Source organism: Triticum urartu, chromosome 7A (genome assembly GCF_056163025.1).
Source record: "Triticum urartu cultivar PI428250 chromosome 7A, HENAU_Tu73, whole genome shotgun sequence".
In the NCBI taxonomy this organism is placed as follows: domain Eukaryota; kingdom Viridiplantae; phylum Streptophyta; class Magnoliopsida; order Poales; family Poaceae; genus Triticum; species Triticum urartu.
In genome coordinates, this window is record NC_141879.1 from 189,828,867 (window position 1) to 189,855,029 (window position 26,163).

The 26,163-nt window shown below is 44.2% G+C and overlaps 1 pseudogene; it reads left to right on the top strand.

Moving 5' to 3' along the window:
• The first annotated feature begins 4,686 nt into the window (after positions 1-4,686).
• Positions 4,687-8,659, top strand: LOC147958923 (uncharacterized; annotated as a pseudogene).
• The last annotated feature ends 17,504 nt before the right edge of the window (positions 8,660-26,163 follow it).

Consider the following 26,163-nt stretch of genomic DNA (forward strand, 5'->3'; position numbering starts at 1 on the left):
CCTTTTTACCCCTCTACTTGTGCACGGGCAGTCAGAGCCGCACCTGCGGCCACACTTAGCGGGGCAAAGGGAGGAAACAAAAGCACAAGAATACCAGAGCAGCGCTCCAGCCAGGGGCGCAAAAGATGGAGCAACAAAACGGGTTTTTTCCGACAAGATACTTGCCGGGGCGACCTCCGCAGCCCCGGCAAGAGCCTTGCCGGGGCAACGTTCCCAACGCCAGCAGAGCGCGCCACCCTTGAGCCCAAGGGTTCCAACACCATCAACCACATTGGAACAAAGGCTCGGGAGGCACCTTCATGGTGACATACAAATCTCTGTGAAGATCATAAGCACACAAGATTAGATGAGGACCAGAAGATGACGATCCTCGACAAGATCCTTGCCGAGGAAATCCATGAGACCCCCGGCAAGATCCTTGCCAGAGACGACTGCGATGCCGCGACAAGACCCTTGACGGGGCCCCGGAAAGACCCTTGCCGAGGACACCTGTGGGGCCACAGCCAGGCCCATGTCTGCCAAGACTCCACCGCCGTCCCCATATAGCTGCCAGCCCAACCAGCTGGGCAGGCACCTGCGTGGCGACGCGCGGCCTCCATGCCAATTCAGCAAGCACCTACGTGGTGGCATGCAGATCTTTGTGAAGACTCTACCACCGCGCCAGCCCAGCAGCCAGCCAACATGGCACTACAACGCCTCATCAGCTCAGACGCGCGTCGGAGCTAGGCGAGGCGGCAACAACTGGGACGAGCTTCCTTGCCGTCCCCGATAAAGCAAGAAGGGCATGTCGGCAGCACATTAAATGTGTTTGTCCGACGGTGCTAGAGGATAGACTTAACCATTGTACACCTTTCCACCTCATGTGTGCCACTATGGCGACCCCTTTTGACTATAAAAGGAGGCCCGAGGCGTACTGGAGAAGGATTCGGATCTTTTGGACTACACACGCACCGTAGCTTGTTCGAAATCTCAAGAACACTCAAATATACACCAAAGCAGGATTAGGGTATTACGTATCCTTGCGGCCCGAACCTGGGTAAACGATCTTTGTGCTAGCTACTAGACCCGCTCTTTGCACAACCCCGCGCCCGCCAACCGTAGAAGGGATCTCAGTGATTCCATAGGTGTCGTTTCCATCGACACGTAGGTAGGTCCATGGGGATGACCTTGGGATGCTCCGCGTCACGCACCTTTTGCCATGGCCTCTAGGGCCGACCCTATGTCACGCTACATGTATATACATATAAGGAGTTGAAATATTCGTGATCTATGCCAACTTGTGGGCCCATGCCATCCATTCATAACACTTGTCACCCTTCAAGCGAGCATGCCATGAAAGTAATCAGGCTGGGGATATCACTGTCCTCCTAATCATCCAACCACAGGTTGGTTCGCGGAAGAATCATGTTTTAGTACTACTGATTGACCTGAGAAATAATCCTTATAAGGAAAAAAAGTTTCAGAAACATTCATGATTTAAAAATTGTCCATGCTGTTTTATAAAATGATCATGTTTTCTAAAAAAAATATTTATTTTTAAATGTAAGCATTTTTCAAAAAAAATCCTTCAACATTTTCATTTTCTCATATTTTCTTTAAAATGCTCTCGCTTTATAAATATTGTTTGCTTAAAAATATACTAGCACAAATGCTCGTGCATTGCAACGGGAGGGGGGATCGTAAAACCTGCTCCGTGTGACATTATGCGACATTTCATATATATGTAGTTCTGATAAACATTGGTAATAAAATTACACTATTATCGCTTTTTTAAGCATGAAGCATGGACGTGAAAAAGCCACTTTAATGTCTTTCATCTGATGGAAGAGTAGTGGTGCATGAAATAGTCTATCAAGCGGTTTTATTTTTTGCTTTTCGAAAAAACACAATTTTTTTAATTTGAACAATTGATAATTTTTTATTTTTTATTAGAACCAAAACATGTTTTCAAGACAAACATTTTTGAACACATGATTCTTATAAACAATTATTAATATTTGTTAATTTTGCGAAGAACTTTAAATGTTTTGAAAAGAACATTTTTTGGGTGTTTTGAGCATTTTTAAAAAATGTGAATATTTTGAAAGAGAAAACAAACTGAAAAACTCTTTATCTTAAAAAACACATACACGGTGTCTCGAGTTAAAAAAAAGATTGATGGTGTCCGCACCATGAAGCTTGGATTTGAGAAAGTCGTAGGAATGTCCTTCGTTGGTGCCTTCTTAAGCTTAACACTATTATCAGGTGAAAGAGGAGTAGTGTATCTATTTTTAGAGGGATATTCAGAGGGTCGAAGTCATTTGCATCGGTAGCGAGATATTTGTGGTGACTTCATCAATCTGAAGGCCTCTTGGCTCAGTCTCTCTAAGGTGAGTGTGTATGTATGTTTGTGAGTGCCTACATTTGTATTGTGTTTCTCAAAAGAAAATTCTCTTTAGCCTTTGTATGCTATAATTTATTGTGCCATGCGTTGCACCAGAAAAAAAGTATCGCATTTTTAGTGACTCATTCATGTTAACACTTTTCATGTTCGAGTGTCCGCAATTCAAAAAATTGATGAAGCCACATCCATGTCTTTGACGGTGCCTCCTTCGGCATTGCACTATCACCGACTGGAAGAATTGTGGTGCATTGAAGTGGGATTGTTTATACAAAAATGATGAATGTACATGATGAACACAAACTTAGAAGTATGTATATTTCAAAACACTACTCAACAAAACATTAGGAAATACTATCAGATACTATGATTAGTGTCAGATAATTTATGTAGCAAGTTTTACAAAGTAGAGGAAGTATCTGATTAGTGTCACATAACTCCATGTACCAAATGCAGAAAACAAACAAGGGATTCTCTTCTGCAAAGAGCCTGCATGTGGTGCTTCTGATGTATTCGATTGGATTCGTACGCGGCCTGCACTACCGATGCAGGTGGCGTACATCCTACCTCGTGCTGATCGATGGAATATAGCTTAGCTACGGTGACAAAGGTACCCCCGCTCCGCTTCTGGCGTTATCCTCCCTGCTGCTCCTCCTCCTAGGCAATCCTTTTCTCTTCGCCGCAACGACGTCTATCACCACCAAAGCCATGCCGCGGCTGCTGGGTTTCAGCGGCTCCCGCACGGCCGCCAATTTTTCGTTCGCGGTTTGAGATTTGCCTTTGAGATTTTGAGTTCGTGGTTTTTCCGTTTCCTAAGGTGTTTTGGCTAATTAGGAACGGTTCGACATCGAGAACACCGCCACTCATCATCACCACGAGGTCGTCATCGACTTTGACTACTTCACCATCATCCGTCCGTTGCGTACAAACGACAAATCCTCGACGACACCATTGTACTTTCTTGCCATTGCATTGATAACTCCTAGCCCATTTTGCGTCACTTGCCTATCGAGACTAGCCATTTGAGTATTGTCGGCAATGTTACTTGTGCACATTAGTGATCAGTGATCTACACATTCCATTGCCTACATACCATACCATATTGGTATCATCTTGGTATCATATCAACTCGTGTGCTTCAAGTTTGTTCCCGCATACACACAATTGCTATCTTGGTTTGTGCATTGTGCAAAAGTGGCCATACAAAAAAAAGAATAAGCTTTTAAGCAAAAGAGAAAGAGAAACAAAAGAGCTTGTAAGAAATAGCCATAGAATCATACCACATTGCATATAATATTGTCATATCCGATCATCTTGGATCATACCACTGGAACATCATACATAGCATACTTGGGATAGAAAGTTGATACATTTTGCATATCATAGGTTGTGCACAAGTGTCATATCCGCCTATAGAGCAATCGTACTAGCGTCTCTCTTGAGTTGTGCAACACGAGCGTTTTCCGTGGATTCCACATTTTGTGCTCATTCCTTGGTTGCACGACCCCATTTATCTATCCGTGTGTGTGTTTCTGCGTGCCCCATATTACTATTGGTCTACTTGTTTCACTTGCGAATTTGTGAATCTCTTTCAACATTATTGACTCTTGCTAACATTTTGCATCAATTTTTTGTGCCACTATCCTCACCGAGCTCCACCATAGGCCTTACTTGTGTAGGTGTGAGAATTGACGAGATCGGTACCAATTGTGCTATTTCCTTGTTACATCATTGAGTGATCATTGATCCATTCTCAACATCGGTCAAGGTACATTTGGTATAGTTCTATCCTTTCTTCCACTCATATTTGCTCGAGTCTTGTGATGGATAGGAAAGGCATTTCATCTCCAGTCTTCGACAACAATGACGGCATGAACAACTCCAACACCAACACCCCCCACTTCAGACTACAACGAGCAATGCAAGTCATCGACAACATCACCACCGACTTACGACATTCCGAAGCAAGGAGAAGGGACTACTTCGACAACAAGCTTTCCGCACAAAAGGAGGAGCAAGATGCAAGGGTGGAGGAGATCCGGACCTTGTTGATCAACCATTCTTCCCCTTCATCATCCTCAAGGCGGCGACGTTCAAGTCACAAGTCTTCGGAGCGCAAAAATGATACAAGCGCAAGTCTTCCACGTCCACATCTCCATGGCGACCACCATCACGTTCGTGATTCACATCATCATGAAAGGCAAGTCACCTCCAAGCATCATGTGCATGAAGACAACAAACGACATCTACTACGAGCTCAAGCACGACAATGACATCATCAACATGAAGATGCTCGCCAAGTGCAAATGCACAAGTCCCAGCAAGCCCTACTTCACGCCAAGGCCAAGCTTCAAGAGTAAAAGAGAAGACCGCAAGACGAGCAACACCAAGACGGAGCTATGGCTACACCAACCACTTCGGCATCTTCGCCAAGTGCTATCAAGGTATCTTCGCCTTCGGACGTACGACATCTTTGCCTACTTCCCATGAGTTCGCCTACATCGACATCTTCAACTACAAGGCGACCACCTACAAGTGATGGCGACACTTCCATCTTCAGAAGCCCCTCAAGGAATATGTCCGAGCATGGGAAATTCCCTTCGGCCATGGAGCCGAGCTACGAGGTGCCACATCATATGGGCCTCCAACAACAAGACAATGACAAGAAGGTTGAGCATGGGACTATCCGTTCAACCATGGCGACGATAGGAGTTGAGCTTGGAGATATTTGCACCAACATCTCTCTGACACCCACATATGATGAGATGCCCAAATTCCCATGTGAGGAGAGCCACCCCACCATGAGTGATATAAGTGACTCCACCATATATGACATTGAGTTCATTTCCTATGAGAGGATGAGTGTGACCACCACTAGCCCCGCACATGAGCGCATGCCACACATATTATGTGAGGTTGAGAGCCATTTGAGTGACTCCACCAACCATATGAGTGAGAGCATCCAAGAGGGAGTGAGTGAGCCACAACACTTAGTGAGTGAGGTAGTTGAGATGGCACATGAGGCCACTATGATTTCTAACGACCTAACCTCGACTCCGAGTGTGTTTTCTTATTTGGTGCTAGGTCTCCTACCTAACGACATGCCTATCCTCGACGACTCCATACCTTCAACGACGACGATGGCCATGGTGGACGATGATGCACCCCCCACATGGTTCCATCAAGATGAAGATGTCCACGACTTGGTCTTCGACACCTCACCTACAACACATGAGCGATGCTCCAAAGGTAACATAGGTCATGGTGCTTTTCTTGTCCCGCTAGTGGACTATCTTACCAATGATTGCTTGCATGATGTTGACACACCTATTCCCATGCTTCATGCTAGTGCGACTTCCTCATGTCACGACTTATCTATTTATGATGAATATGATGACGAGCATGTCGATTTTCCTAGTTGTGATGCTATGCTCCATAGGATATCATATGAAAATTCTTTTGGTCACATCATGTTCGACAACCCCTTAAACTTGTCATATGCTATGAGTGAGATCTCCCATATTGCATCATTTCAATCTGAACATAGTAACTATGCATGTCCCATTAAAATAAATCCCATTTGCACTTATGGCATAGATGACGAGATGACAGTCATTGGATTTTGTTTTTCTTGTGATGATATTGCTAAGCTTCCTTTACATGATTTGTGCAATTCATCTAATATACCATGCCATGATAACATAGAACCAAATATGCTTTTGTTTTGGATGTTGTCAATATTATCCATGTGATGTTCCAATTAATCCTCATGAGGAGACCCCCATAGTTTCCTCATACACATTAGGAGATTTTGATGCATTCCATAATTTGCATGATTTCCACAATTGCTTGCACCATATGCATTCCATGAATAACAATGCTCTAGATATTTCCCATGATGCATTACACAATTTGGGTCTCCATTATGCTATACATAACAACAAACCTATCATGATGGATGACATGTTTTTATATCATGCATCTCATTTATTTGAGCATTGGATATTTTGTGCTAACCAACACAAGCACGTGCGCATCATAATGGATGATGTGTACATATACCACGCACACACAATTTTCCCTTTGTCTTTGTTTTGTGTAGGTACTCACGTACACTCGTCAACCTCACAATCCCATGAGTTGACGAAACGAGCTCTTGAGAGCAACGATGATTTGGGATCCCGTGTATTGTCCTTCCCACCGTTCCATTCGCGCAAGAACTAAGCGCATCTCTTTTACTTGGCTCTCACACGTCTATGGGCTATTTACCACTTGTCACATTATGCCCATTATACCATGTTCACTTTGCATGTTATGCTTGCTTCTATGATTTTGCCATGCAATTGTGACCCTTGCTTGCATCTACCCATGATTCACCATTATGCTACTCCTATGTGTATTCGCATGCTGGGTGGAGATCCTTGTTGTTATTGCCATGTTTATCATGTGCCTCATGCTATTGATGCTTGTTGTGTTGGGAGAGTCATGATGTTCCATTGCTATTTACATAGGACTTCTTGCCAACACCATGAACATACTTTGCTCATATCTTCCTTTCATGCTTGTGCTATGTCATGTGAATTATCCATGCATGTTGTTTGCACCCATGACATGCTTGCGATGATTCCTTCTAGTATGTTGCATCTTCGCACTACTAGCTTGCTTGACTTGATCACTATGATTGCTTGCTTTGTCGCATCACCCATGTTCCATTCTTACTCGCTTTCTTGGGTTGATGACATATATGTTCATGCCTCTCACATGATATATCTTGATCATTGTCGCTTGTCTCCATTACCTCTCACATGATATATCTTGATCATTGTCGCTTGTCTCCATTACTGCCATCTCTCGTATCCCCTTGTATTGAGTGCCAACTTGCTATGCTTATTGATCATGGAGACTTGGACATATTACTTGTGATGCATGCTTGTTTGATTGAGCCTATTGTATTTGGTTGTTCTCGCATCATATGCCTCCATACTATGAAATGCTCCCTTGTCCTTTCTTACACTTGTTGGGTATCTTACCACACGAATGATAGGTTTTGCATTTCCGCTAACCTCATTTGTTTTTTCGAGCGTTTGTCATGTTCTTTCATTTTGAAGGATTCACAAGGCGATGTCGTCATGAGACAACTTGGTTATGTGAAGGCGTACACGATGCGCGACACCAACATTTTCGACATTCTGATAAAGGTGAACTCCTTCCCTTTGAGCCATCCTCACATACGCATATTGAATGTGTCACATCCCTGGTATGCTCTGAGCTAGCTAGTCATGTGTTGCATCATGTTTAAATTCTTTTGAATTTGAAATGGGGATTGGTCAAACCCTAGCACCAGATCAAATCAAATAGGTTCAACATAAAATCATTTTCAATGAACCCAAAATGCCCTTCATAAATGTTCATCATTTTTTAATTGGTATAGAACCTCTGCCAAAAATGATGCACACTTCTCTAGGACACTCTGGATTTTTGAATTAAACCATACGTATTTGAATTTGGACATTTAAATTCTATAAAATATTTTAAATGTCCAAATAATCTTGAAAGCATTTGAGAGCTGTTGAAAATAATCCTAAAGGTGCCCACAAATATTTTCAGGAGTTTTGTAAATGGATTAGTATTTTTGTTAATTCAAACAGAGCAAAGCAATTAGAAAACAGAAATAAAAGAGAGAGACAGAACCTACCTGGGTTACCTGGCAGCCCAGCTAACTAGTCCAACACTGTTGGCCCAGCCCACTGCTGTAGTGGCCCAGCCCAGCGCCGCCTCCTTCAACCTCGTGCCAGAAGGCACGAGGGCGTGTGCCCACGGTGCGCCAACACGCGCACGGCCACCGACGGCCACCTCCTGCTTGCCGCTTCGCCCTGGCCCTCCCTGGTGCAGCCACGCCACCTCCTCGACCCTCTCTCACTCTCCCAGTGCCTCTCCCCCTCCTCTGGTCCCTCTCCACCATGCACCCGAGCGCAGCGCAGCGCGCTGACGAGCACCACCGCGACCATCGCCTCTCCCTCGTCCTCTCGAGCGTTCCAGAAGCTCCGCCATGACGACCACGACATCTACAATGAGTCACGCGCCTCGGGAAGCCCAGCTTCTCTTCACCATCGTCGTCTTCAACCTGCGGCTGCCGAGATGACCTCCGCCGCTCTGTTCGCTCCGGTCCTCCTCCGAGCTCGCCGTCTGCACCACTGCAACCGCCGTGAGCCTCTCCCTCCAACCACCCTCTCTGTTGTCTCATTTGCACGTCGTAGCTGCCACTTCGTCGACGACTGAAACCCACCGCCGCCCGTGCTTGCGCCGCCGATGCTCCGGTGACCATTTGGTCCCGGGCGCACGTCCATCCTGCTCGCCACATCACGTACATGGCTTAGGTGCCACGCACGCATCGCCTAGGCCATCGCAGCCGCGTTCCCGCACATGCCCGGCCGCCGGCCGCCGCTGCCGAGCTCATGACTGCCATCTCCAGCCGCCCCAGCTGCCGTCACCTGCTGCGTTGGGCGCGGGTGAGCTCCAGCTCCCCGCCACTCGTTTGGGCGCCGAGGAAGCGATCCCGAGCCCCTCCGCCGCGTCTGTGGACGCCGGCGTCGAGCCGCCGGCGGGTCAGCCTCGGTTGACCTAGTTTGACTCCCCCTACCAAGTCACTGACAGGTGGGGACGCCCTGCTAACTAACCTAGATTAGTGTTAACTAAACCTAGTTAGTTTAGTTTAGTTACTGACACACGGGACCCACTGGTCAGTTTGACCTGGAGCGCCCCATTGACGTGCTGACGTCATAGTGACATAGTGTTGATGCAGTAAAGAATTTTTTGGATTTAAACTTATTCAGAAAATTCCAAAAAATGTTATAAACTTCTAAAAATCATATAAAATCAACCATAACTCAAAATGAAATATGTTATATATGAAAAATGATCAGAAAAATCCAATATATCCATCTGTACTGGTTTCATGCATGTTAGAGCAGCTTAACCCTGTTGTTTAGGTAAAACATGACAGTGCACTTATATGAACCCATAACTTGAGTTTGTATTTGAATCTTTGGTTCAAATAAGCTCAAACCCATCTGGTTGTAGTTGCATTAGCCCAACACACTCATATTGCCATGTCATGATCATGCATCATATTGAGCATTGCATTGATTGTGTTTCCTCTCTGTTGTCAGTATTTGTTCCCCCTCAGTAGACGTTGATCCAGTGATGAGTTCGATGACACCGATGAAGAGCTATACTATCTTTAGAAGTGCCAGGCAAGCAAACCCCCTTGTTCATTCCGATACAATCCCACTCTCTCGCTTCTGCTCTCTTTTACTGCATTAGGACAACAACGATTCATCTGTTACTTGTTGCGGTGATTGAACCCCTTTCCTCTGCATGACCTGTCATTGCCATAGTAAATAGATGAAACCCACTAGCATGAGTAGGAGTTGTTTGAGCCCTGATGTGCCTACTCATTCATGCTTGTTTGTCATGCCTGCTATTGCTTAGAGTTGTTTCAGGTCTGATTCATCGGGGAAGAATTGGAAAGTTGTGAACATGTCCTACAGTTGAGAGCTAAGTGTGTGAACACGATTTGGTAAAGGTATCGATGAGAGGCCATGTAGGAGTACATGGTGGGTTGTTTCATTGTAGCCGCCCTTAGGAACCGAGTTTTGTGTTTGTGATCCATGAACAACTACTACCATGCATTGGGCCCGAAAACAATGGACCCTCTCGACTTATTAACTGCCCTTGCCCTCTGTCCAGGAGTTGCAACTAGTTTCTGGTGTTTGTAGGATATGTGTTGGAGGCCGTGCGTAGCACTGACCCTAGGGGTGGGCTATGATGCGGTAGATACACCGTGGCCGGGTATGTCGGGTGCCCATTTGGTGTCATGGAACCTTGTACACATCGTTTGGGGCTGTGAGCGAAACCCCGGCCAGATCTCCTTGCGGATGGAACCCGAATAGGTGATAAACCTGGACTAGAGACTTGTGTGGTTAGTCAGGTCATGGCCAACTCCCTCGCCAGGCTTCCACTTGAAGGTTTCCGAGATACACGATGTGTACATGGTGGTAAGTGGCGAGAGCGTGTGTGAAGAAGTACACCCCTGCAGGGTTAACATCATCTATTCGAATAGCCGTGTCCGCGGTAAAGGACTTCTGGGTTGCCTGTATAGTTCATAGACAAGTGAAAGTGGATACTCTAAAATGCGCAAGATAAGCGGGAGTGCTATGGATTGCGTTCTCGTAGGGAGACGGGAGCGGATCCATAATGGTGTATTGATTGGTGAATATGTGGACTCGTGTGCGCCACCTCAAAAGAGTTACTTGCAGTAGTAGTTCAGGTTAGCCACTGAGTCAAAGCTGGCTTGCTGCAGTTAAACCCCACCATCCCTTTGTTGATAATGATGCATATGTAGTTAGTTCTGATGTAAGTCTTGCTGGGTACATTTGTACTCACGTTTGCTTAATTTATGTTTTGCAGAGAGACTTCAATCTCACTAGTAGTTCCGCGTGGACTTCGACGTTTAGCTTGTTACCTCAGCTACGATCTTGTGCCCTTGGCAGGGTCTTGTAGATAGTCAGGCTTCATAGCCTTTTCATTTGTAGATGTCTGTACTCAGACATGTTAAGCTTCTGCTTGTGCTTTGACTTGTATGCTCCGAATGTTGGGTCATGAGACCCATGTTTGTAATATCTGGCTCTTCGGAGCCTATTGAATAAAATACTTGAGTTGTAGAGTCATGTTGTGATGCCACGTTGTATTTGCACATATCGAGCATATTGTGTGTATGTTATTGAAATGCTTGGTATGTGTGGGATCTGACTATCTAGTTGTTTATCCTTGGTAGCCTCTCTTACCGGGAAATGTCTTCTAGTGCTTCCGCTGAGCCACGGTAGCTTGCTACTGCTCCGGAACACTTAGGTTGGCCGGCATGTGTCCTTCTTCGTTCCTATGTCTGTCCCTTCGGGGAAATGTCATGCGGTGATCCTTTAAGTCCTTGTAGCTTGCTACGACTTGGGATTCATTCGCTATTGATCGACACATTCGTTGCTGGGTCATGTATGCCTGTCCCTGTAGGTTAGTGCCACTTTGGGTTCACGACTAGCCATGTCAGCCCAGGTTCTCTGTCATATGGATGCTAGTGACACTATCATATACGTGAGCCAAAAGGCGCAAATGGTCCCGGGCCAAGTAAGGTGGCACCCGTGGGGATACCGTGCATGAGGCCGCAAAGTGATATGATGTGTTACATGCTAGATCGGTGTGACTTAGGATTGGGGTCCTGACAGCTTTGGTATCAGAGCCTGACTACCTATAGGATTACCAAGCCAAACTGGTCGAAGTTGTGTCTACAAATGCTTTAGTTATGTAAGGGAATTGATTGTGGAAGGGAACGTAAGGCTCTTTTTACTCCTTTACCTTGTGTCCTTCTGATCTGAGTCACCCTCTTCTTTTCTACGGGGTTAAGGAACTAGGCTTTCTCTTCTTTCTATCAGGATCATGTGTTACTAATCCGTAGACTTATAGGATTAATGGTTTCAAGCCTCAGTTCAGTTCTAGTACTTCCGTATGTTGGCCGTTGATCTCAGAACCTTGATATTGTGATGTTGAGTGGTTATGCCGCCATTTTGCAGAATGTCTCAAGTCTTTTTGAGCATTTACAACCGTTATGCTGTCCGAGTCATCCCAGGTTTCTAAATAGTCTGATGCATTTGCAACTCCCTTCTTTTCGTTCCCGATGTTTCTCTGGGCCAGCTTAACCACACTAAATGGTGAGTTGAGGTACTCTGTTGCCTCGACATATATATTGGAGCTATTATTATGACCCTAGGTGTCTTAGAGGATCACCTAATAATCTAGCAATGCTATGTATCCCCAGTGTGATGATTCTGGCCATTATTCTCGAAAGCATCTCGTGATGCCATTTAGTGTGTATGTATTCTATTTCTGGGTTCTTGAACCCAAGATTCACTCCACTTACCTCATGTTGATAGTGTTTGCTAGTTCCTTTATGATATTAGTAACCTTGCGATAGTCCTCGAGGTCCGTGGTACATCGTTCTTCCAATACCATGAACCAATATGGCAGGAGTTCTCTTGAACCAAAGGATTACAACCAGAGTGCTCCTAATGAGTTCTCCATTCTACATTGTGAATCTACCAGTGCTTCCTTTTCTGCATGGGTTATCTGGAAGAAACATGTTGAACTTGGTTCGACATACTAGTCTATGCATCCACAACTCAGAAAATTATATGTTCCTTTGAGTTGTCCCTCTTTAGTTGTTATCCGACCCTCGTCTATCAATTGATATTCAGGAGTAGATGTGCATTCATGTTCATATTTTCCTTTTACTCTTGAGGTCCGTCGAGCCATTCTATTCCGGAATGACTAGGAGAAACAAACTCCAGCACCTCATCCATATCTAGGATTGGGTCAAAGCAGTTGTGCTCCACAGATCAAAATGCCAGTCCAACTTTTGTTCTGTTCTACCTCGGAGTATTACCCTCCTTATGTCAAGAATGTCATGAGAATTGCACCACCTCTTATGAATTCCTAATTTAGTGATACTTCTCACCATCATTATTCATCCCTCGGTTCCCGTGTTGTTGCAACCGGAATGCCGACAAGTGAACTATGATGTGTGAAATCTATACTCTTAGCAACTCCATTGCTTGGTAGTTAAATGGACAAAAACCACATTATTAGTGTGTTGATTATTGAATCATCACCCTAAAAAAAATTGATCGCGCTACCTAGTTCATATTCCTGGTACATTCTTCGATCAATGAGATAGGATTGTGTCAATCCATCACTCTCTTGATCATATCGTGTTGCCTGAAAAGCAAGATTGTTCTCGAGCTTAGTAACATATCGGTGGTTCATGACTTTCCAAATATCTTCACAGAAGTATCACCAGGTCGTCCCCTGACCGATACGTTGAGTTCGTGATCAAGTTGGTTTTCTTATAAACCACCCCTCTCCAAGAATCTGTGTTGGATACCCCTGAGCTAGTTGGTTAAGCTAAAAAAACTTGGAGAGTTGGAAGATAAAAGCTTTGCCTTACCTCGCTCATTCCAAAGGGATATTTTTGTGTATGTGTGTTGAAGAAAGATGATATCTTCATTGATTAGTCCTCGTGATCAATTGATGGACCTATTGTCTTACCCATATCTTCGATTTGCGTATGGGCTATCGTCAAATCAAATCAGAACCAATGATGTTCGTAATGTTGTCTTACTTGTGGTTGTCCCTCGAGCATACACCATTATATCTTTTGGTCTGACCAATACTATCACATTGTTCACATAAATGGTGGAAGTACGGTGATATGGAAATTACGATGACTTGCTATTGAGCCCATCAGCAGCATGTTGTCTCCTCCATGATTCATGTTGAACATCAAGCTAGTGTTGGAAACCTGCGTAAGCATTTTCTTCGTGTCCCGTTCATGAAGTATATGTTTGATGAAAGAAGTGACTTCCTCGAATTCGCATGCATCTGATGTAAGTTGCTACCATGAATTCGAGAAAGCTTGTTTTTGTTTCCTATGGAATCATCCCAAATCATTCATGCAGGTGCAAAGTATTCTATGGTCTGATGGAATGATCATCTTCATTCCATATGTATTTCCTAGCACACTAAGCCACTGATTGATTTGTTCAAGGAGAAGAAGATCCTTCTTAAGAGCATGCCTTGTGCAAGGACTTCGATATCCTCGATTATGGTTCCCACCTGAACTCGGTAGTATTTTGTTGTAAGACTACTATGTGGTCATGCATGTCTCCGACAGTGTGTTCACAGGTATGTAGCACAACCCGACCATGTTTTGGAGCTTGCTATCGTAGTTCATTTCCCGAGAAACTCGCAACGTCATCTCGTCGGTTTGTGTTGCAAACTTTCTTCTCAGACATGCTGATCTGAAGGATCCTATCACCAATCGGATCTGAATCTTAGGCAGATATGATGGTTGGAACATTCCCAACATTTGCATTTTGTTCCCAACCTGTACCTGCCATTGTGCCATTTTACTATGGTCAGCCTTCTCAGTAATTATTGTTCAGGATTATCTTCAAGAGTGGTCCTACCATGGGTCCCATCTATCTCCGACGATAAGCAAAAATCATCCATTGCGTTGTCTTCAACAAGGTAGTCCACATCATCCATTCTAGTCTGAGTATGTCATTCTCTCGGATTCCTTCAAACGATCGTTTGTGAATTTCCCTAGCATGGCATAAAGAGTCTCAACGATCCATGTATCAAAAGTAATTCTTTTGCCACTTAAGAGAATAATTCTACTAGCCGCTGAAAGTGCGTTATATCGACTAGAGGGGGGGTGAATAGGCGATTTTTATGAAATTCTTCACTGAGGAATTTGTCAGTGAGGAAATTCCTTAGCGAAGAACTACTAGCAGCGGAATAAGTACTCAAAAGTAAACATAACAGAATACAAGCATAGTCATCATGATGAAATGAAGACAGGCACAGAGTACAGGAAGCGTAATCACAGGATAACACAGGATGAAGACAAACAGACTGAAGAAATTGAACTGAGGAAATTGAGAAAGTCTTCAGTCAAAGTCTTCAAACACAGATATGAACAAACACACAACACAGTTATGAGGAAATGAAAGAGTTGGGGGAATAGAACCAGTAAGCTTGGTGAAGACAATGATTTGGTAGACCAGTTCCAACTGCTGTCTCAGTTGTACGTCTGGTTGGAGCAGCTGAGTATTTAAAATCGAGGACACACAGTCCCGGACACCCAGTCCTGAACACGCGGCTCAGGACACCCAGTCCTCACCGTATTCTCCTTGAACTAAGGTCACACAGACCTCATCCAATCACTCATGGTAAGTCTTCAGGCGACTTCCAAACCTTCACAAACTTGGTCACTCGGCGATCCACAATTCCTCTTGGATGCTCTAGATCATGACGCCTAACCGTCTGGAAGAAGCACAGTCTTCAAAGGTAACAAGCATCGGATCCACGCAGGATCAATATCTTCAGTGATGCTCAATCACTTGGGGTTTGTAGGTGTTTGGGTTTTGGGTTTTTGGTTTTTCCTCACTTGATGATTTTCGCTCAAAGTCCTCAAAGGATGGGTTGCTATCAAATGACAAGTGTCAGCTTCTCTCGGAGCAGCCAACCAGCTAGTGGTTGTAGGGGCGGCTATTTATAGCCTAGGGAGCAGCCCGACATGATAAGACATAAATGCCCTTCAATGATATGACCGTTAGGTGGATAGATATTTTGGGACAGCTGGCGCATAGCACAGCAACGGTCGGAATTTTGAGTAGCAAAATCCTCAGGGCTATCATGTTCCTCACTGTGTAGGCAATCCGCACTGGCGAATTCCTAACTCCTCAGTCAGGACAAATTCCTCAGAGACCAGAAGAACTTTGTCTCTGTCACTAAAGAAATTGACTGAACTGTATGAGATTTCCAATGGCTTCACTCGAAGGGATTGGTAGGTGTAGGATTTTGAGTTGAGCATCACATGGAAATTTTTCCTTAGTATTTCCTCGACCCCCTTTAACAGTACGGTGTTTCCTATGACTCAAGAAAGAGAAAAAATAAAACTATGAAAACGAAAGTCTTCAAGCTTCATATTCTTCGCATGAATATCAAGTCTTCATGGACACACCAATTTCTTCACTTTAAAAGTCTTCATGAAAGTCTTCAGAAATACCAAAATCTTCAGTCGAATATATTCATTTTTAGGGGTCGACTTTTCCTGTAAATATCAAACTCCTCATAGACTTATAGACCTGTGTACACTCACAAACACATTAGTCCCTTAACCTATAAGTCTTCAATACACCAAAATCACTAAGGGGCACTAGATGCACTTACAATCTCCCCCTTTTTGGTGATTGATGACAATATAGGTTAAGTTTTCAACGGGGATAAACAAATGAAGTGTAACTACTGATATTGAGGAATTTGATTGCAAGATATAGAAGAACTCCCCCTGAAGATGTGCATAGTGAGGAATTTGCTTTTGAAGCAATGCACACTTGAAGAGTTGAATCATGGAGATCTCCCCCTATATCTTGTAATTCATACACGCATTTAACATATAATATGAAGAATTTGAAATGCATGATGAAATATGGTGCCTGATGAAATTCAGCATGCATGCAATAATATTAAGGAGGAATAAGCATGCAAAATGGTGCATCAAAAGTATCAGAGCACAGTGCATCAAAAGTATCAGAGCACCATCGGGTTTAAGATTACAACTCAATCCAATAAAGTTTCAGAAGAACGAGAGTTGTAACTTAGCAAAAAACGCCCATATAGTAGACCCGCTTGAAGACTAACTCATATTTCTCCCCCTTTATCATCGAATGACCAAAAGGATCGAAAATGAGGACTAACGCCCCTGAAGATAATCATGTTGATGAAGGAGTGCCAGCGTTGTTGGGGTCGTTTGTTGATGTAGGGCCTGCCGCAGTGTCGTCCAAATCTTCATGTTCATCCGTGTCGTGCGATGAAGAATATGAGCTGGCCACCAGAGAAGGAACCTGGACCTTCTTGAATTTCTTCAGTGGAGGTGCAGACCAGTCAAAATCTTCTTTGAGACCCATGTTCTTCAGATCTTCTTCACCATACAGATGTGACAGGATTGCCCAGGTGCGACCGAAGACTTGATGGAGGTAGTAGTGGTTTTTCTTCACTTCATTGTGTGTGGCAGTCATGTTGTGAAGAAGTGAACCAAACTGACGCTTAACCCATTTGTGATTTCGATCCACCTTCTGGTGAAGACTAAGCGGAAGTTCACGGTCAGTCATCACGCACGGAGCAGTGGCTTGAGGAGTGGACTTGGGTGCATTGGCAGAGTCATGTGTGGCAGAGTCATCATTAGTGGAATAAGATGCAGCTTTGCGAAACTGACCATCCAATGGACGAATGCCTTCATCTATTACAGCTGGTGCCTTGCCCTTTCCATCAACTGAGGAATATGTCTGCTTGAGGACTTCAATTGGGGGCAAGTAGCTGAGGTGATTCTGGAAATCAGCTTTGTAGTTGAGTGAAGACCTTGTTCTGAGGAATCTCATAATCCAAGGTGCATAAGGCTTCAGCTCAAACGGTGACAGTGCAACATTTGCCATAGTCCTCATGAAGAAATCGTGATAATTGACAGGAATGCCATGAACGATATTGAATACCAGATTCTTCATGATGCCAACAATTTCCTCATCAGATGAGTCATGGCCTTTGATAGGACTGATTGTCCTCGTAAGAATACGATAGACAGTTCTAGGCACGTACAGCAATTCCTTCACGAGGAATTTGGTTCTTGGTGCTTGACCTGGCTTCAAAGGTTTCGTCAGCACCTGCATGTAATGATGTGTGAGTTCAGGTTCACTGTAGATGTAGTGAGCTTCTTCAAGGGGAGGACTGAGTGGTAGAGCATGAAGCAATTCAGAGGCTGGTGCAGTGTAGTGAGTGTTTTCAGACATCCAGTCCAGCACCCATGAATTCACATCTTCAGCATCTCCGGTGATGTGCAGCGTTGCATAGAATTGAAGAATCAGTTCTTCATTCCAATCGCAGATGTCAGAGCAAAAGTTTAGCAGTCCAGCATCGTGAAGAACACTGAGGACTAGTGCGAAGCATGGCAGAGATTCCATATCCACGTGAGGAATATGCTCATGGTAGAAGATCTTCTCCTTGTTGAACAGCACTGAGGAATAGAAATTGGCTTAACTAGCAGTCCAGAAACGCCTCTTCCTAATGCGAGCAGAGTCATATGGGTTGTAATCTTCGAAGAATACGTGCTCGCCGAAGAAATCATCAGCCTTGAACTTTTGCTTGCGTGAGAATGGATCCTTTGGCTTCGGCAGAGGAGTGTCAGTGAGTTGCATCACGACCTCAGGAATCTCAATCGCAGGTTCTTCAGGCTGAGGAATTTCTGGTTCCTCCTTAGTGGCAGTCTGCTTCGTTGGTTGTTTAGCAGCAGCACTTTCTTCAGCGCTAGTGGCTGGAATTTCCTCATGGACAGATGCAGTGGGATGAGTTTCTTCAGAGCCCATGTGAACACTTTGTGTGGGGGACTGAGGAATTTGTTGTAGAGGGGTGAACATTGGAGAGTTTGGATGCTGACTTTCCCAGAATTCATCACTGTTTACGGGTGTGGAGCAGCCAATGTCCACATCTTCATCTTCCATTTCTTCAACGTCAGCCTCTTCAGCTGTGAACTGAGGCATAGGCGAGGAGATGATAGGTGTTGAAGGGATCACATCCACTTCAATTTCTTCATCCAACGGTTCATACGAAGCAGCAGAAGGAGTTTCTTCATCAGATCCGCTGGGGATCACATATTCTTCATTAAAAGGAACAAGGTCCTTTGATGGCCTGGTTGAGATGGGAACAGCATCAATCGGATTTGCAAATAAACTTGTCATGGGCTTCATTTTCTTCGGAGCTGAAGAATCTGAAGCAGCTGATGCTTTCCTTTTCTTCACTGCAGCACGCTCTGCAGCCTTGGTCTTCTTCACATCTGATGCAGATGGAAGGATTGGAGTTGAAGTTGGTGCAGGAGCAGCTAAGGAATCTGGTTGATTTTCTTCAGGCACAACTGATGCAGTTGCCCTGAGTTCTTCAGTTTCTTCAGGCACACCACTAGTGGGTGCCCTGGCAATTTCTTCAGCGGCTGGAATGCAGTCATCAGCCCTGGGACTCACATTATCTTCAGCAGCCTGATTGTCATCAGCGGTGCTGGCATTTTCTTCAGTAGGCTGAGCAGATGCTTCAGCCTAAGGAATTTCCTGTTGCGTTGGGGCTGCAACATTGGAAGTGAAGTTATCCGCAAGTTTCACAAAACGAACCTTGGCTCCAAGCCAATCAGCGCGATATGCGTCAAAGTCATCACTGAGTTTCTTAATCTCAGTCTGAATAGTGACAAGTTCTTCAATTGTCATAGAGACAACGTTTTTCTTCAGATAGCGCTCTTTCTTGTACTGCGCTTTCTTGATCTGCCTGGCCTTCTCAAATTTCCACTTTTCTTCTTGAATGAAGTGGGTCAGCATGTGACTCTGGCCAGGAGTCAGCTTGAAGTCAGGCAAGGGAGTGTTGGGGTCCTTGTGCCAATCATCAATGTAGTCGAGGATCAGCTTGGGATCCAAAAGCAGTGGCACCTCTGATCCCTTGGCTCTAGCGGCCCTGACTTGCCTGTCTCTGATGATTTATGCAAGTTCATCATCATCAGCTTCGTCTTCATCAGACGGCACTTGGAAAGCGACTTGCTTCTTTTGAGGACTTGGGCGAGGACCTCGTCCAGCAGTGGCCTTTGTCTTCAGCAGTGAGGGGCCAGCTAAGGAACTTGGTGAAGCTGAGGAACTAGCTGAGACACCTGAGGCAATGGAGATGCCGACAGTCCTTTGGCACGAGGCGAGATGCACAGGTGCTGAGGATTTAGTCGGAACAGCTGAGGGCTTTGGCGGAGGAGCTAAGGACTTTGGAGGAATAGGAGCGGCATGAGGAATTTGCCGTGAGGGCTTTGAGGATTCTGGCCGTGAGGGCATTGCTGAGGAACTTGGCATGCGCGCATGCTTCTTAGACATAGCCTTCTTTTGCTTGACAGCAGAGGCAGCAGAGTCTTCATTGAATGTCCTCACTGCTTCTCTGGCTTGCTTAGCCAACTTGGCTTGGCGCTTGGCCCATTCATCAGGATAGTCCTCACCGCGCTTGAAGCTGGTGGGATCTGCTATTTGGCCAGGTGCCAATGGAGCTCTTGGGCATGGAGGATTGAGTGCGAATTTCTTCATGTACTTAGGAGTGACATATCTGTACTCCCTCCATTCTCTTGCCCATCTCCTCTCTATCCTCTATTTGCGCACTTTGCGCTCATTCTTGGTTTCCTCAGTAGGTGTGCAGTACCCAGCATATATGTCATCAGGGATCTCAAACGCTGTATTTACCTCAGGCCTCTTTCCTCCTTTCTGTGGCCTTTTACCATCAGCCATTTTCTTCAGTTGAGGAATTTGAACAATCGAATTCTCCGAAGAAGTATGCAACTTTTCTTTGAGGAACGCTACAAATGAGTTAAGTTGATGAGAACCTAGTGATTCAGCAGCTGACATGTGTACCTGTGAACAGAGTATAGTTGCGAGGAATTTGGAGAGGTCACATGCGTTCTCAGAAGGTTTTGTAAAAAGAACAAGTTTGAGGAATTTGACCAGATGAGTCTTGAAGATTTTCACTAAGCGTTCTTTGTCTTAGGTTCTAGAGTTGTATAGATCGAAGATCCACACAATTGAGGAATCTTGAAGAAAAATGATGCTTAGAGAAACGAATCAAGAACAGATGACTTGTGAGGTGTTCAGTGTGTGAAGATATGAAGAAAAACACTTTTGAAGATTTTGTAGATAATCATTCGAATCAACGAGGGCAGTAAAAGTAACTTTTAATTACCCTAGATGAAGAACACGATGAACAGTGAAGTGGAGAGGTGAAGTTCATCTATGTAGATCTTCCACACCCTAACTCGGTGGAGGAAGACAGCTACGGCGGCGGCGGAGTGAAGATTTCCGCGGTCGGCGCGAGTACGTCGGCGACGAGGTCGAGGCAGTGAAGCTCTTCCTCACCGGCGGCGATGAAGCAGCAGCGGCGCTAGGGTTTGAGAAGCTCGAGCTGGAGAGAGAGGTCAAGCGGAGTAAAAGAAGTGAGGAAGGGAAGGAGGGGTATTTATAGCCACGGTGAAAAACTGCTCGCCCGAAGAAATTGGACGAACATGCCCCTGACCCTTCTCATTCGCATGACATGTGTCACCCACGTAGTGAGAGGTGGAGATCGTGTTAGATCGTGGGTGAGTGGATAAGTGTATCGTGGGATGCGGAACGGTTTGAGCGGCAAAGCTGAAAATTTCGATAAGATAGGTTTTAAAGTTCCGTTCGCAATTTCTTCAGCTGACAAGGACACAGTGAAGATTTTGAACGAGTTTCAAATAGAACGCACATGAAGAATTTGTGAACAGATTGGGTTGAGTATAGCATAGAGGGGAATGGTCTGATCACATTCACTTAGCAGAAAACCAACTTGAAGAAATAGCAATAAGTGAATGATGTAGAGGACATAAACTCATATATATATATATAGCCAATGAAGAAAAATGACGGGACAAGTGAAGACTATGCAAAGTTGAAGAATATGAATAATTTGAGGAATTTCAACTTTTGGTGGTGGCATGACCCACCGTGTAAGAATGATGATTTCAGACACCGCGTACAATTATCGTAGGGTTCTGGGAATCAAATTCTTCATTAATTTCTTCACACTAAGAGTGTTATTCTTCATTGATTGAAGAAAAATGTTTCTTCATGTGTTGCACATCTAAGTCATCAATTTTGCATAAGTGTTAGGATGAGTGTCCTTTTCAAAGAACATTCGAAGATTCTAGGATATTTAGCTCACACCGCAACTTGCTAAATCTCTTCTCATCCAAGGGCTTTGTGAAGATATCGGCTAGCTGTTCTTCAGTCTTCACATGCTCAATAGAAATTTCGCCCTTCAACACATGATCACGAAGAAAATGATGACGAATCTGAATGTGCTTTGTCATCGAGTGCTGAACTGGGTTGTGAGCAATCTTGATGGCACTCTCATTGTCACAGAAGAGAGGCACATTCTTCATGTTGATGCCGTAGTCCTTGAGAGTTTGCTTCATCCATAGCAATTGGGCACAGCAAGAACCAGCGGCAATGTACTCAGCTTCAACAGTAGATAGTGATACGCAGTTTTATTTCTTCGAGGACCAACAGACCAAAGATCGTCCGGGGAAATGACATGTACCAGATGTTGACTTGCGATCCACACGATCACCAGCATAGTCAGAGTCAGAATATCCATCAAGATCAAAAGCCGAGCCCTTGGGGTACCATAATCCAAGTGTTGGTGTGTGAACTAGATATCGAAGAATATGCTTCACAGCCTTATGGTGTGATTCCTTTGGTGTAGCTTGAAATCGGGCACACATGCAAACACTAAGCATTATATCTGGCCTAGATGCACATAAGTACAATAAGGAACCTATCATGGAGCGGTATACCTTATGATCGAAGTCAATACCATTTTCATCAGTGCACGGGTGGCCATTTGTGGGCATAGGAATTTTGATGCCTTTGCAATCTTGCATGCCGAATTTCCTCAGTACATCCTTGAGGTATTTCTCCTGAGATATGAATATGCCATTGCGTTGTTGACGAATTTGAAGACCTAAGAAGAATTTCAACTCTCCCATCCTAGACATTTGATATTCTTCACTCATCATATAGGCAAATTCATCACTATAACGTTGGTCAGTACAGCCAAAGATAATATCATCAACATATATTTGGCACACAAACAATTCACCATCATAAGATTTAGTGAAAAGAGTAGGGTCGAGTGAACCAGGTTTGAAGCCTTTCTTCATGAGGAGTTCCTTCAAGGTATCATACCAAGCCCGTGGGGCCTGCTTGAGGCCATAGAGGGCCTTGTTGAGTCTGAAGACTTTGTCAGGATTCTTTGGATCTTCAAAACCTGGGGGTTGAGCAACATATACTTCTTCCTCAAGCTTACCATTGAGGAATGCACTTTTCACATCCATTTGATATAAAGTGATATCATGATGCTTAGCATAAGCAAGTAATATGCGAATAGCCTCAAGTCTAGCAACAGGTGCAAAAGTTTCATCAAAATCAATTCCTTCAACCTGTGTGTAGCCTTGAGCTACAAGCCGTGCCTTATTCCTCACCACAAGGCCATTTTCATCTTGCTTGTTGCGGTAGATCCACTTTGTGCCGATGATATTGTGCTTGCGAGGATCTGGACGTTTGACCAGTTCCCAGACATTGTTGAGCTCGAACTGATGTAATTCTTCTTGCATGGCCTGAATACACTCAGGCTCCAGAAATGCTTCATCTACCTTAGTGGGCTCTGTAATAGAGACAAAAGCATAGTGCCCACAAAAGTTAGACAAATGTGAAGCTTTTGAGCGTGTGAGAGGACCTGGCGCTTTGATGTCATTGATGATCTTTTCAACTTGCACTTCTTTTGCAATGCGAGGATGAGCTGGTTGTCGTTAAAGAATTTGATCGGCGTTTTCTTCAGCACCATTTTCTTTAGCATTTTCTTCAGGTGCATTAGCCCGACATTCTTCATGTTCTGGAATGAATTCTTCAGCAGATTCTTCAGTAGGAATGACATCCTCAGTAGCCTTGAACTTGATAGTTTCCTCAGGTGTTGGTTCATCTATCACAGTAGGTAGGTGCTCTCTTTGCGAGCCATTAGTTTCATCGAACCGCACATCTACAGTTTCAACAACTTTGTGAAGAACGTTGTTGAATACTCTGTAGGTGTGCGAGTCCTTTCCGTAACCAAGCATAAAACCTTCATGTGCTTTCGGTGCAAATTTTGAGTTGTGATGAGGATCTCTAATCCAACATTTAGCACCGAAGACTTTGAAATAACTTACATTGGGTTTCTTATCAGGGAGGAGTTCATAGGCAGTCTTTTTGAAGAATTTGTGAAGATATACTCTGTTGATGATGTGGCACGCAGTATCAATTGCCTCAGTCCAGAAACGACGAGGCATTTTGTATTCATCAAGCATAGTGCGAGCCATCTCAGCAAGAGTCCTATTCTTGCGCTCCACGACGCCATTCTGCTGAGGAGTGTAAGGAGCAGATAACTCATGAGTAATACCAAGTTCATCAAGATAGTCATCGAGACCAGAATTCTTGAACTCAATGCCATTGTCACTTTTGATGTGCTTGATCTTCACACCAAAGTTGGTTGAAGCCCTCGAGGAAAATCGTTTGAAGAATTCCTGCACTTCATGTTTGTAAGTAACAAGGTGTACCCATGTGTAGCGAGAATAATCATCAACAATAACAAAGCCATATTGAGATGCTTCATTTGAAATAGCAGAATAATGATTAGGACCAAAGAGATCCATGTGAAGCAATTCAAACGGGCGAGTGGTGGTCATGATAGTCTTTGCTGGATGCTTGGCCATCGTCATCTTCCCAGCTTCACAGGCTCCGCATAGGTGATCCTTGAGGAATTTGACATTCTCGATGCCAATGACATGCTTCTTCTTCGCAAGCGTGTGCAAATTCCTCATGCCTGCATGACCAAGTCGTCGATGCCAGAGCCAGCCTTCTGAAGCTTTTGCAAGTAAGCACACGGCTGGTTGTGGTCCTAGACCCAATACCTGACTTTTGCCTTTGTCAGCAAAGATGATATGCTTCAGATGCGACGGAGATAATGGAGCATCCATCAATAGATTCTTGTCACCAGTCATGTGGTTTGTACATCCACTATCGAGGACCCACTCAGTGGCTTTGGGTTGATCATCCTGCAGATGAATTAGTGTAGCTTACAAACTCATATACTTCATGAGTGAAGAATATGACATCAATTTATCAGATCAATTTCATCAAGTAAAAGAACTGATAAAGCAATATGAGGACGTGAGAAATGAAAGTTCATTTCTTCATGATTAGCCTGCGTCCTATCAGGCATGCTCAGGTCTCTAGCAAATTCTTCAGACGATTACGTGCGTCTGGAGACCTGACCCTGCGGAAGAGATTAGTTCTTTTTCTTCACCACCCACATCTGAAGGGGTGGCAAAGAGTTCATCATTCTGCGAGCTCCATACGAGAAGGATGGCATAGAAGCCAGTCCATTTCGTTTCACATAAGAGGGATTAGAGTAAGCATAAGAGTATGTAGAGAAATTCTTCGAGGACTTATGGACATAATGATTTGAAGAATAATGCACATATCCATAATCCTTAGATCTTCCCTGTGAAACAGACGGGTTAGCACGATGATGTTCATATGAGGACTTTGATCCATGTGAGGAGTTTGGTCCGTATGAGGACTTGAATCCATATGAAGAATTTGGTCCATATGAAGAATTTGATCTGGGGTTCCTATTCTTCACAGGTGGCGTCATGATGACATTCACCTGAAGATTTTCAAGGCATCTTTTGGGAACCCAGATTTTCTTCATAGGGGGGTCGTTCCTGCAGTTAGTGCCAACATATCTAGAAAATACTTCACCATTCTGATTTTTGAATAGTTTGTAGTTGGAGTCAAATGACTCATCATCAGAATGAGGAGATTCACATGCAAATCCAGATAAGTTAGATGGATCAACTGGAGGTCCCTTTGCAGCAACCCATGTAGTTTTGGGGTACTGCTCGGGCTTCCAATATGTACCATCAGCATTGAGTTTCCTCTCAAAGGCGATACCCTCTTTCCTAGGGTTCCTGTTGAGGATCTGCTTTTTAAGCACATCACAAAGAGCCTGATGCCCTTTGAGGCTTTTGTACATGCCTGTCATGTACAATTCCTTCAACCCTGCATCATTAGTGATACTAGCAATGTCCTCAGATGAGGAATTAGTGATAGCAGAGGTATGTGAAGAATTTGAAACATTAGCAGCATTTGAACATTCAGGTGAAGAATTAGCAGATTCACGTTCAATGCACTTCAAGCATGGAGGAACAAATTCTTCCTGAGAAGCGCTGATATGTTGAGCAAGTAATGAATCGCGCTCCTTCTGAAGATCTTCATAACTCACTCTTAGCTTCTCAAGATCTTGCTTTCTTTGAAGAAATTCATAAGAAAGCTTCTCATGATCAGATAAAAGAGTGTTATGTTGATCTTGAAGGGTGTCATACTTAGTATGAAGTCTCTGAAGACTTTCAGCCAAAGCTTTTGACTGATCCATTTCTTCACCCAACATATCATCGCTCTTATTTAGCATGTAGTAAAACTTTTCCAAAGCTCTTTGTTGTT